Here is a 14,104-nt window from a genome sequence, read left to right on the forward strand (position 1 = left end):
CCCGGATGGAGGGAGTATGTGTTAGGGTAAGGGAAACTATGCCCCCCACCCCACCATTAAAATCAGGGGGAAAAGATTATATATTGATTACAGGGTGGGTCCAACATGTTTTAAACGGAAAGTAAAATTTTGGAAAGAAATAGAACAGGTTGTTGGAGCCTGATTTGTTTAGCGAGGTGCTCCGCGCGCATTGCAACGCACACGTGCAAACAAGTCTTTTCGATTGCATAGTCTAATTTATTCAGAACATGCACATACAAGCAGTGGCGGAGCGTGAACCAAATATTAGGAGGGGCCAAAACAAGTGTATGATGTAGAAAAGGCTAGGGTGATCAGACATGTCATAGGATTAGTAGAGCGATTCGTAAAATATAAGCATATTGTGTAAATTTTCCTCAAGCAAGGGGGGGCCAAGGCCCGGTATTGTCCCCACTATGCTCCGCCACTGCATACAAGTATGATTTTTTTCTAAACATAATTAGATTCTTTGCAAAATCAACAATTGGTGCATATATTTTTCCCATACAAAGTTCTGTCTATCGTTACTTAATCCATATTTTGTGTAGGTTGCAAGTGACCTACGAGGCCACGATTGACTCGCATTTCACTAGATATCACAATTAAGTATCTTTCGGGTTTCACTATTTCAAATAAACGTTCTTAATTCATGTTAGTTAGGGAACTGATCAATCATGTCACCACTTAATATATGTGGAGCAGAAGATATCAAGACAGAAAGATCATGTAAATGTATTGTGGGATAAATAGTCACATATAGAGATGCAAGTCTCACGATCATAAGGACAGTTTTTAGAAATATAGTTTTGCACTCATCTGAATAATGGCAAAAAGGAAGTCGCATGTAAATGAGTCAATACTTTGTCAACATGTCAGGTTGGTACTCCAGTTTGTTTATCTGATAGAAAAAAGAGTAGTCGTTGAGGTTTGTTAAAGATTATATGTTCTGTAAGAACCTGCATAGACTGTGTAAATTGATTGCAGATATTATGCCAATTGTTGGATCAGAAGCGAACAAGTGTCCCGATGAACTGTTGCCAGCTTGAGGAGATGTGTATCACGGAAGGTTGCTGGAGGTTGCATATGACTGATGTAAGTTTTAATTTAATATTCTGTGAATTCTTTCGCATAAGTTTTTTTGTGGTCTGCAGTTTCAATATTTTTAAAGTTGTTTGGTGATGTACGAGCCCAACCTGAAGAAATATATGCTTATGATGAGTATTTTCCTTCTTAATATACTATAGTTATTTTTCTGCAAAAAAATTACTATAGTTATTGGTTTAAGTAGCTTGGTGGATGTGCATTAGTTATATATAGGAATTGACATGCCTTCTATGCTTCTATGATTGTTTGGCTTTATATAATTATTGGTATGAATATCTTGACTTTTCAAACATGTATAGGACTGTACCTACGGATACAGATTATCCTATCAAAACTGAAAATACAGATTGAAGCATTAAAAGCAACACGTGAATGGTTTTTATTTGCATGTTAAGCTTAAAGTTGCAGCCGAGGCTTATATATTGCCAAACATTGTCACACGTTTGAGCTTCTACCATCGTTAGGGACATCGTAGTGTGATCTTCATGATTTTTTGGTTGAAGATGTTCTGATTAATTAGTCAAGTAGAGACAGAAGTCATCTTTTGTGTCTCTATTAAGTCGCGTAAAAATCTCATAACTTTCTTAGTGCCTAATATATGGAGTCAACCCTCCCTGTAAGTTTAGAGATGAAGGATGGGATTGTGGTTTGCTACTGTCAGCACAGCAATGCATGGTATCTTATATCAAAGGATTACGTTGACATTTGATTATATTTGCAAACAACAATGCATTTCATTAGATACACTCTGATGTTATTTGTAGCATGAATTTTTATTTCAATTTTAAAATTAAAATTATGTAAGCTAGGTCAAACTACACATGGTCCTTTCATTACTAATGAACGGTGAACTAAATTCAAACTTGTTGATATGTCAATGTGGCTGCCTGTTTTTCATGGTTTTTCTCATTTCGTGTCCTGTTGACAAGCTAATTCATGCGAGAAAGAAACATTAGGTATGTATATGTATTCTTATCTCTCTGAAGTAATAAATTGTGGTGAGCTGCACTGCCAAAGAAATTGGAATGTTGAAATGTAAAATTATTCTGTTTTCACGATTGACGAGAACTTTTAGCTTAGCCAACATATGTGAATCATATATAGTATATATCATGGCTTTGTGAAATGGATTTACACTGCTTTCCTCTTTTGGGCCTAGAGTTATACCTGAGCATTCATTTTGCATAAATAATGACAAACACTATGTTCATCAGGTTCCAAGTCTCTTTTTTGCTGCCTAAAACTGATCCAACCACAGTAACACAGGTCATCTCAAGTACAAATCAGTAATATTTGTTGATATTCTTCCTCAAAAGAAACATTTACTTCACATGTTTTTAGTAATGATATTTTATTTATATAATAATAAACATAAATCGTCTCAACTCCCAACTTATGAAATTCTGGGTTGTAATAAACATAAAAGTTATTATTTAATTGCAAAAAGATAACTAGCCCGTGCAAGCGCACAGGTTGTTGACTAGTATAAATAATGGTAATACTGTGAGAAACAACTACTTCTGTACATCGGCGTGTGTGGCTCCGGACAATCTCGTCATTGAGCCACTCAAAAGTAAAGGATGCTGGGGCGCGTCTCGGCAGCCGCAAGAGTGCCGTGACGGCCGCTTGGCCGGTGCAGTTAGTTAATTGTTGGTGCCAATCTTGGCAGTTCGTTTGATTCATTCAGGCGAAAAGTAGCAGATCGGCGGGTTCAGTTCCGATGGGTTTCACTTTTACGGTTTTTGTTTTCGTTCTTTCTCTCATCGGGGCATGTGATGGGTAGGTAGGATATAATCTTTTCTTTGGTACTAAGTTCTTGAACACCAGCTGCTGAAATACGATAAGCATTTCGTTCGATAATACTAGTTCTTTGGGAGTATGTTGTTGCAGCTTCGTTCCTGATACTGACCTGTTTTTGCTTCGATTTGTTGATGTTTCGAGTAGGCAGATGGGGAAGGACTTGCTGCTGGAGTTGGCCCTCATGGCGTGGCTAGGTGGAGGACGTGGAGCTCGTCAAGGCCGTCCTCCGTAAGCTCGCGTGCGAGGAGGCCAAGAAGGGCCTCAAGGCCGCCGTGAAGGCAGGCGCAGAGGGCCTGAAGGCCCGCCTCCATCCACTCCAGTGCGGCCGGCGGAGATGGCGGACTGGGAGCTCCTGCCAGAGCCTCTCCACCGATCTGCATGGACAACGCGCCCGCACTGCCTCCCCCCTTGCTGCGTCGACACCTTCGCCTTCTCCCCCTCTGCGACGAGCTCATCCTCGCCAGGGTGACGCCAAGCTTCCTCGGTCTACTTGGCCCTGAGATGGAGCCGACCGTTGAGGCCGTCCTCCGCGGCACATCGCCACGGGGCTTCAGGATGCTCCGCGCTGTAGGTTCAAGCTGCCTGTGGTCAAAGAGCTTCTAGCTAGGAAGATGACGACGGGCGGTGTGCAGAGCCTCGACTGCTCGACCCTCCGCGTCTTTGCCTCCAGGGTCATGCTAGTGATATTATAAATACTTGTGTTATCCTTCAGGATTTTAGAAATACTTGTGTTATCCTCCAGGGTCTTCGCCTCCGCGTCCGTACCTTCAGGATGTTTTGAGATACAAGGATGGTGATATTAGAGTCATGCTAGTGAGTAATTGTGGATTGTAGAAATACTTGTGTTAAAGTTTGTGATTCCCGTAGCATGCACGTATGGTGAACCATTATGTGATGAAGTTGGAGCATGATTTATTTATTGATTGTCTTCCTTATGAGTGGCGGTCGGGGACGAGGGATGGTCTTTTCCGACCAATCTATCCCCCTAGGAGTATGCGCTTAGTACTTTATTTCGATAACTAATAGATTTTTGCAATAAGTATGTGAGTTCTTTATGACTAATGTCGAGCCCATGGAATTGTACGCACTCTCACCCTTCCACCATTGCTAGCCTCTCTTGTACCGTGCAATTTTTGCCGGTACCATACACCCACCATATACCTTCCTCAAAACAGCCACCATACCTACCTATTATGGCATTTCCATAGCCATTCCGAGATATATTGCCATGCAACTTTCCACCATTCCATTTATTATGAAACACTTCATCATTGTCATATTGCTTTGCATGATCATGTAGTTGACATTGTATTTGTGGCAAAGCCACCGTCATAATTCTTTCATACATGTCACTCTTGAATCATTGCACATCCCGGTACACCATCGGAGGCATTCATATAGAGTCATATTTTGTTCTAAGTATTGAGCTGTAATTAATTCTTGAGTTGTAAGTAAATAAAAGTATGATGATCTTCATTACAGAGCATTGTCCCAGTGAGGAAAGGATGATGGAGACTATGATTCCCCCAAGAGTCGGGATGAGACTCCGGACAAAAAAAAGAGTCCAAAAAAAGGAGAAGGCCCAAAAAAAGAAAAAAAATGAGAGAAAAAGAGAGAAGGGGCAATGCTACTATCCTTTTACCACACTTGTGCTTCAAAGTAGCACCATGATCTTCAAGATAGAGAGTCTCCTATGTTGTCACTTTCATATACTAGTGAGAATTTTTCATTATAGAACTTGGCTTGTATATTCCAATGTTGGGCTTCCTCAAATAGCCCTAGGTCTTCATGAGCAAGCAAGTTGGATGCACACCCACTTAGTTTCTTTTTGAGCTTTCATAGACTTATAGCTCTAGTGCATCTCGTTGCACGGCAATCCATATTCACTCACATTGATATCTATTGATGGGCATCTCCACAGCCCGTTGATACGCCTAGTTGATGTGAGACTATCTTCTCCCTTTTTTTCTTCTCCCTTTTTGTCTTCTCCACAACTACCATTCTATTCCACCTATAGTGCTATATCCATGCCTCACGCTCATTTATTGCGCGAAGATTGAAAAAGTTTGAGAACATCAAAAGTATGAAACAATTGCTTGGCTTGTCATGAGGATTGTGCATGATTTAAATATTTCGTGTGATGAAGATAGAGCATAGCCAGACTATATTATTTTGAAGGGATAGCTTTCTTTGGCCATGTTATTATGAGAAGACATGATTGCTTTGTTAGTATGCTTGAAGTATTACTGATTTTATGTCAATATTAAACTTTTGTTTTGAATCTTATGGATCTGAATATTCTTGCCACAATAGAGAAGATTACATTGATAAATATGTTAGTTAGCATTCCACATAAAAAATTCTATTTTTATCATTTTCCTACTCGAGGACGAGCAGGAATTAAGCTTGGGAATGTTGATATGTCTCCGACGTATCTATAATTTTTGATGTATTCATACATGTTTATAATATTTTTTACATGATTTTGGTATGAATTGGTTAAGAACTAACCCGGACTAGAGCTATTTTCAGTAGAACTACCGTGGTGTTGTTTTTGTGCAGAAATAAAAGTTCTCAGAATGTACTGAAAATCAACGGAGATTTTTTTGGAAAATATAAAAAATACTAGAACGAAAAGTTACCGGAGGAGAGTCTCGTGGGCCCCACGAGGGTGGAGGGCGCCCCCTTACTTGTGGACTCCCCGTGGGCCCCCCTGACGTGAAACCGACGCCAAAAGTTCCTATATATACAGAAACCCCCGAAAAGAAACCTAGATCGGGAGTTCCGCTGCCGCAAGCCTCTGTAGCCACCAAAAACCAATCGAGACCCTATTCCGGCACCCTGCCGGAGGGGGAAATCATCACCGGTGGCCATCTTGATCATCCCGTCGCTCTCCATGATGAGGAAGGATTAGTTCACCCTCGGGGCTGAGGGTATGTACCAGTAGCTATGTGTTTGATCTCTCTCTCTCTCTCTCTCCCTCTCTCTCTCTCTCTCTCTCTCTCTCTCTCTCTCTCTCTCTTTCTCGTGTTCTTGATGTGGCACGATCTTGATGTACCGCGAGCTTTGCTATTATAGTTGGATCTTATGATGCTTCTCCCCCTCTATTCTCTTGTAATGGATTGAGTTTTCCCTTTGAAGTTATCTTATCGGATTGAGTTTTTAAGGATTTGAGAACACTTGATGTATGTCTTGCATGGGATACCCGTGGTGACAATGGGGTATTCTATTGATTCACTTGATGTATGTTTTGGTGATCAACTTGCGGGTTCCGTGACCTTGGGAATCTATGCATAGGGGTTGGCACACGTTTTTGTCTTGACTCTCTGGTAGAAACTTTGGGGCACTCTATGAAGTTCTTGGTGTTGGTTTGAATAGATGAATCTGAGATTGTGTGATGCATATCGTATAATCATACTCGCGGAAACTTGTGGTGACATTGGAGTATTTAGGTGACATTAGGGTTTTGGTTGATTTTTGTCTTAAGGTGTTATTTTACTACGAACTCTAGGGATGTTTGTGACACTTATAGGAATAGCCCAATGGATTGATCGGAAAGAATAACTTTGAGGTGGTTTTGTACCCTACAATAATCTCTTCGTTTGTTCTCCGCTATTAGTGACTTTGGAGTGACTCTTTTTTGCATGTTGAGGGATTGTTATATGATCCAATTATGTTATTATTGTTGAGAGAACTTGCACTAGTGAAAGTATGAACCCTAGGCCTTGTTTCGAAGCATTGCAATACCGTTTTCGCTCACTTTTGTTACTTGCTACCTTGCTGTTTTTATATTTTCAGATTACGAAAACCTATACCTATCATCCATATTGCGCTTGTATCACCATCTCTTCACCGAACTAGTGCACCTATACAATTTACCATTGTATTGGGTGTGTCAGGGACACAAGAGACTCTTTGTTATTTGGTTGCAGGGTTGTTTGAGAGAGACCATCTTCATCCTACGCCTCCCACGGATTGATAAACCTTAGGTCATCCACTTGAGGAAAATTTGCTACTGTCCTACAAACCTCTGCACTTGGAGGCCCAACAACGTCTACAAGAAGAAGGTTGCATAGTAGACATCACCTATTAAATTGTGTAGGGATGCATAAAACTGCATTGTTGATATTCTGAGGCCTCAAAATAAAAAATGATCATAATTATACCAATTGAGTATAGATGAACAAATACCTCTTCAGCAATATTTTTGGGGGTCGTCTCCGACACACTATCTTCTCGGTAGAAAACTCCTCAAAGCTTAGCAATCTTCCCTGAAGCGCAGATAACTGTTAGAAGTTTATAGAAAACTTCTCTGAAGATTATAGTAATCTTCTCAAAACTCTGGGATCATATTTCTCTGTGTGCACTAGCAAAAACATTCCTCATTGTTTATGTCCAACAATCTCCAAAACCTAGGGAGCACTGAATTACACCAACAAACATATTATTTCCTTTGACCCGATAGCCATAATGCTTTTTTGAAAGGATGACTATTTCGAGCTAACTGTTAAGGTTTCATATAATTGCCAGACAATTTTTCCTACAAATGAAAAGAAATGAGCAATGCAAACAAAAAAGCTAAGGATAAAACTTTCATAAATACCTCACATATTGTAGAAATTTTTATTTGCTCACATATAGACAAGAGCAGACAACCATACATTCTAGAAACTGTCATCGAGATATATGTTAGACAATAGATAGTGTAGAGATATCAACAAATGCATAAATATTCTAAAATGAACAGAAAATACATATTCCAAAACAATTCATCAAGTCGTTACACGTTGAACTATATATGCAAATTTGTCTTTTATTATTTTTTCTTGTAACTAGAGGATTATGTTTGGTGAATGGTACTCTAAGAGTTAATGTATAAAAAAAAGGAAAAGATGATTAACATAATTTGGTATAAATAACATCTAAAATTTGTGGAATTGTATTATTAAGGACAAGTAACATTCTTTCCTTATATCTATGAACAATTATCGATGTAACATAAACTGCTCAAAGGTAAAATTGTTTAATATAAATAATGGTAATACTGTGAGAAACAACTCCTTTTGTACATCGGCTTGTGTGGCTCCGGAAAATCTCGTCATTGAGTCACTCAAAAGTAAAGGACGCTGGGGCGCGGCTCGGCAGCTGCAAGAGTGCGTGACGGGGCCGCCTGGCCGGTGCAGTTAGTTGATTCTTGGTGCCAATCTTGGCAGTTCATTTGATTCGTTCGGGCGAAAGGTAGCAGATCGATGGGTTCAGTTCTGATGGGTTTCACTTTCACGGTTCTTGTTTTCGTTCTTTCTCCGACCATTGAGGCCGTCCTCCGCGGCAAGTTCATCGCCCCGGGGCTTCAGGATGCTCTGCACTGTAGGTTCGAGCTGCCCGCAGTCAAGGAGCTTCTAGCTGGGAAGATGATGATGGGCGGTGTGCAGAGCCTCGACTGCTCGACCCTCCGCGTCTTCGCCTCCAGGGTCCGGGCCGCCGGCCCTTCTTCTTCGACCACAGCGAGGATTGCAGGTGCGGGTGCCCAGGTGCTACATCTCGCGCTCCATGGCCTCCTGGACTTCTTTGTCTGCACTTCGGCGCTGGGGTGATCGCCCTCGCCCTGTACCTTCTTTGGATGGGGCCCGGCAACGACGAATAGTGAGCAGAGCACAGAGTGGCGCAAATGATGTTGAATATTGTACTCATTTTTTTGAAACTGCATCAGACTCTGAACTTCAGAGTAGTTGGTTCAGAGTATAGTAACCACCATTGATACTATATGTCAGTCAGTATACTACTAAGTGTAAATTGATACTCTGAAGAAGCTACTGTTTTGGAATACCATCATGTGTTTGCGAATTGGTGAATTTTCTGCTGGTTGTGATTGGTGAACTGCTATATACAGTAGGCAGTTCTACAAGTGCATGCTAAGTATGTAAGTGCAGTTTGGTACTACAGACTAGTTCTACAAGTGTAGATGTTCAGTTGTAAGATTATGCTGCACAAAAATGAAACTCAACATTGTCCTGCTTATGTTTAGTTGTGAGATTATACTACACAAAAAGATTGGTTCATTTATGTGCTTGACAAATCATGTCCTGTGAGAGGCCCTGTCAAAATATTAAAAATGAAATACTACATCTTGAATAAAATTGTCGAGTGTGGTTTTTCTACACCCCACCTCAGTGCACCCCACGCAAGAAAACATATCAAAAGTTTCAAAACACTCCAAAAAATTCTGAAACTTTGTGAACTTTCACCCCACCTCGGTGCACCCTAGCATGATTCTCTTGTGAACTTTCACTATAAAGCACATACCCGATTTTTAATTGTTTGGAAATTCACAACATAGCATTGGGATTATAAGTCGAATTGGTCTTAGTAAGAAACAACAAAATCCAAGAGTAGCTAACATGACCATGATTCTCCTCAATGTGTATGAAACTGAATTTTTTTTTTGAAAATCACCAAACCATTATGGACTCCTAATTTCAATATCATTATCATCTCGAGCTTAAATGGGCAATAGTTACTTGTTTATTACTAGATGGAAGGATAATAAATCTAATATTTTCATGAAAATATAAGTTGATAGTAGTACGATAAAGGATCAAATTATTAAATTTATGGAAGTTCCTTGCTGCACAAATAGACTGCCCTTAAGATTTATGTGAACAAGAAAAATGGACAAGAGGTGCAATGAAAAGGAATCCATAAGTTGATGACGCACACCTTATTTGAGTTATTGTGAATTAATGCTTTCAACTAATGAGATGATTATTGGAATAATTATTCTAGATCATCATCTTGTGCTTATTTTTATAATTTGTGTAGTAATTTTCATTTTGAAACTGAGAAGTGTACTACTGATGAAACTTCAAAAGATGACTATTTTCAGCACTGAATTAAAAGAACCAATAAGATGAGTATTTTTAAATAATTTCAATTAATTCAAATAAGTTCAAATTAATTCACATAGGTACACACACACACAGGCACACACACAATAACTCAAATAAGTTGTGCGTCATCAACTTATGGATTCCTTTTCATTGCACCTCTTGTCCATTTTTCTTGTTCATATAAATCTTAAGGGCAGTCTATTTGTGCAGCAAGAAACTTCCATAAATTTAATAATTTGATCCTTTATCGTACTACTATCAACTTATATTTTCATGAAATATAAGATTTATTATCCTTCCATCTAGTAATAAACAAGTAACTATAGCCCATTTAAGCTCGAGATGATAATGATATTGAAATTAGGAGTCCATAATGGTTTGGAGATTTTCATTTTTTTTCAGTTTCATACACATTGAGGAGCATCATGGTCATGTTAGCTACTCTTGGATTTTGTTGTTTCTTACTAAGACCAATTCGACTTATAATCCCAATGCTATGTTGTGAATTTCCAAACAATTAAAAATCGAGTATGTGCTTTATAGTGAAAGTTCACAAGAGAATCATGCTAGGGTGCACCGAGGTGTGGTGAAAGTTCACAAAGTTTCAGAATTTTTTGGAGTGTTTTGAATTGCCAACTGCATTTTTTAATCAACAATGCATGGATCCTCGTGAATAGATGTGCATGCCAGCTGTGTTTTTTAATCAACGATGCACGGATTCTCATGAATAGTATCTAAAAATCAATGGTGTCGAGCGTAGGTTCGGCTGAGCCATGGTTCCTTAAAACATTTTCGGTGTGTATATTAGACGGGGGACGCGTAGCGATGAATATGTTTGCTTGTTTAATTGTAATAAGTAGAGATCCTTTCCTAAAAAAATGTATAAGTAGAGATCTAAAGTTTTAGGCGTATTGCTTGTCCAATCAGTGTATAAATTTTCTAGGGCTATGTGAATTAATGCTTTCAACTAATGAGATGATTATTGGAATAATTATTCTAGATCATCATCTTGTGCTTATTTTTATAATTTGTGTAGTAATTTTCATTTTGAAACTGAGAAGTGTACTAATGATGAAACTTCAAAAGATGACTATTTTCAGCACTGAATTAAAAGAACCAATCAGATGAGTATTTTTAAATAATTTCAATTAATTCAAGCAAGTTCAAATTAATTCACATAGGTACACACACACGCAGGCACACACACAATAACTCAAATAAGTTGAAATAAGTAAAATATTATTGTTTCCAAAACAATTGATTGTGTTAACATGAAAATAATACTTTAGGTATATTTATTTTTTCCAGAAATATTGATTGTTTCAAAATCGCTGGATTTTGCACTTCATGCATTGCATTCACCCATTCACCCATCGGAGTCTTCAAGAGCTTCTTCAACCTTCATATGTTCAATACTAGAGATGAATGAGTAATACTCACAAAAATTAGCTAAACGAGTTTTAGAGTGAGTAATTCTCCCAGATTGGATATATCCAAGTATTTGCTTGACGTGATGATGCTTGCCGATTCTTGCTCTACACTACTAGGGAAAACCCTAGTAGTAGCGCGGGTAGCCGCGCTACGTACTACTACGGCGCTACAGCTAACAGTTAGTAGTAGCACGGTACAAACCCGCATTACTACTCTTGACTATATCAGCAACGATTTTACCAAATGCAGTACTATTAAGTAGCTGTAGCGGTTTTCTATCCCCGCGCTACTGCTGTATCTTTCATCATTTTCCCCGTTCCCTGCCCCATTTCACGTTTCAGTTTATAGTTTATAAACTGCAGCTTCACATGTATCAGCTAACAATATCATTAACCACAATACCATATAGTCATACAATAGCATAAAGCATTATAGATACATGAGAGCGGCGTTTTGACTCCTAGGTGCATATGCACCCATTATCGAAATACACATTTCGAAAAATTAAAAAATTCGGAACAAAAATCCCACGTGTATATCCGGACATTTTATATGCGTTCACAAGGTTTTGGTGAAAAACGACGTTTTTTGTGGCTTGTGTAAGAAAATAAAGAAATGCCTCATGAATAGTTAGAATGAAGCATCAGAAATTGTCTTTTTTTACACAAGCCACAAAAAAGGTCGTTTTTGACTGAAACCTTGTGCACGCACATAAAATGTCCGGATATACACGCGAGATTTTTGTTCTGAATTTTTGTTCCAAAGGCAATTACCGCTCATACATAGTAAACATGCATCCTCACATGAATATAACATATATGATAAGAAGTACTAGCTAGGTAGTCTACCAGCCACACATATATAACAGTTGTACTAGGTATATATAGTCAGACAACCACACACATATGTAGTTCTAGATGATATCAACGACGATCATCATCCTTAAGCCTGGGCGCTGGGTGTTCCTGATAGTAATTAGGATGGCCTGTCCAACACGAAGATTCTTGCCAACGAGGAATCTCTTCCACCCAACGGAGTTTAAGTGTGTGCGACCGTCCGTGTCCACACCGTAAGTACAGGTGATGACGGAGCCCCTTGCGGTAAGGCGTAGTCCAGCTGAGCCTTCTTCATCAGGCTCGATACCACAACTCACAGATAGGCTCTTTGGCAATTTCTGATTAAGAAAAACATATCAATTAATAAGTAGCCTCATACATACTCTTGCAAATATATTTATACTAAGTATAGATTTCTACACTATCAAAAGACACAGTACTACACATTTCTACTAAGCATAAATTCTACACTATTGATAGTTCCTTGGATTTTACACTAATAAGCATGTGATCAGACTCTACACTAAAACATATCACCGGATTCACTAAGCATATCATCGGATAATTTGCATTTGTAAGTATAACAATAAAGCATATCATCGGATTCACTAAGCATATCAAATTACTACAGTTAGTATAACATACCATATCATGCCGATCGACCATGGTACTTGTCAGGCGGGTCACGAATGGCACCCCGACAAAGTCATCACATGGCGGAATTATGTCCCATAGGTTGCACACCTCCTCCTCGCTCAGCCTCATTCTTTGAGCTACATGGCTTCATGAAGTGGGTCCTCATCATCTTCATCAAGAGGGTCCTCATCATCTTCATCATCTTCCACCTTGTTGATATAAATGATAGCCAGCTTGGGTCTTTTTGCTCTGAAGGAGAAGCTGATCAACTCACCACCAGTAACCCGCATGCGAGCAAGGAAATGGGCCCATCCGTCTCCTCTAATCTGCGATATATTGCGTCATTTCTCGACCTCCATAGTGTAGGGCCCCCTAGGAGCCTCAAAGGTCACGCTGTCTCCTGTCAGCTTGTTGAATTTCAACCTCACATTGCATGGGACGATATGTGTAAAAAAAGCAAAATGACACAGTGCAGTAATGCCAACACTAAAAACAAAATAGTTGTTACATTTCATATAATTTCTTACCGCCGCATGACGAAAACTCGGTTGGAAGTAGATGTTGAACAACTTGCCAATTGCAAGGCTGCCGGCGCACCTTGACTTACACAGTCGACATGGTGGTGGTGGTGGTGGCGCCATTTTCCTAAATCCATATGAGCAAAGGATTAACAATCCACTTCACAGGAAAGAAAAACAGTAGCATGTGATATTTTTGGTTCTTCTTTAGTTATATTTTCATAGTGGAACTCGATCCCAAAAAGTAAACAACAAGCTCTCAATTAACTTACTAAATGCCAAATGCCAAATCAGCTAGCAGACAAATGCCAATTCAGCCAACAAGACTCACAGCCAACAAGTTCTCAATTAGCTTACTAACACCTTCTAGAATAAAACCAACAGCTAGCATGCAAATGCCAAATCTTGTGTATATATCACCGATCTCTAGATGAAGAGATTCTTCCGCGAGAAGCAATTTGATGGCCAAATCTTTTGTATATATCACCAATTATAAGCCGAAAAAACTTTTCACAAATATCTACCAAATCAGGGTACCACATACCAACACATTTCATCTAATTTGGCCCCTATTGCCTAAAATAACTAATTAAAAAAACAAGTGGCAAATTTAATTGGGATTAACTTAGCACTTGCAAACCAAATACTTGTATCAAAACCAATATCTAGCAAAGCATTTCAACTAAATTGGCACCTACATTTTGCCAAAAAATAACTTATTACAGAAAAACAAAAGCATCTAGCTATCATGTACAGAAAAAATAACAATAAAAGGGTGCGTTTCTTTCCAAGCATCTAGCTAGGTTGTGCCAAATCTTCAGACGTAATGAACTACACCTCACTACGCCGCTGCCTATCCATCTGAAATTCGTAA

Source organism: Triticum aestivum, chromosome 4A (assembly GCF_018294505.1).
Source record: "Triticum aestivum cultivar Chinese Spring chromosome 4A, IWGSC CS RefSeq v2.1, whole genome shotgun sequence".
NCBI lineage: Eukaryota > Viridiplantae > Streptophyta > Magnoliopsida > Poales > Poaceae > Triticum > Triticum aestivum.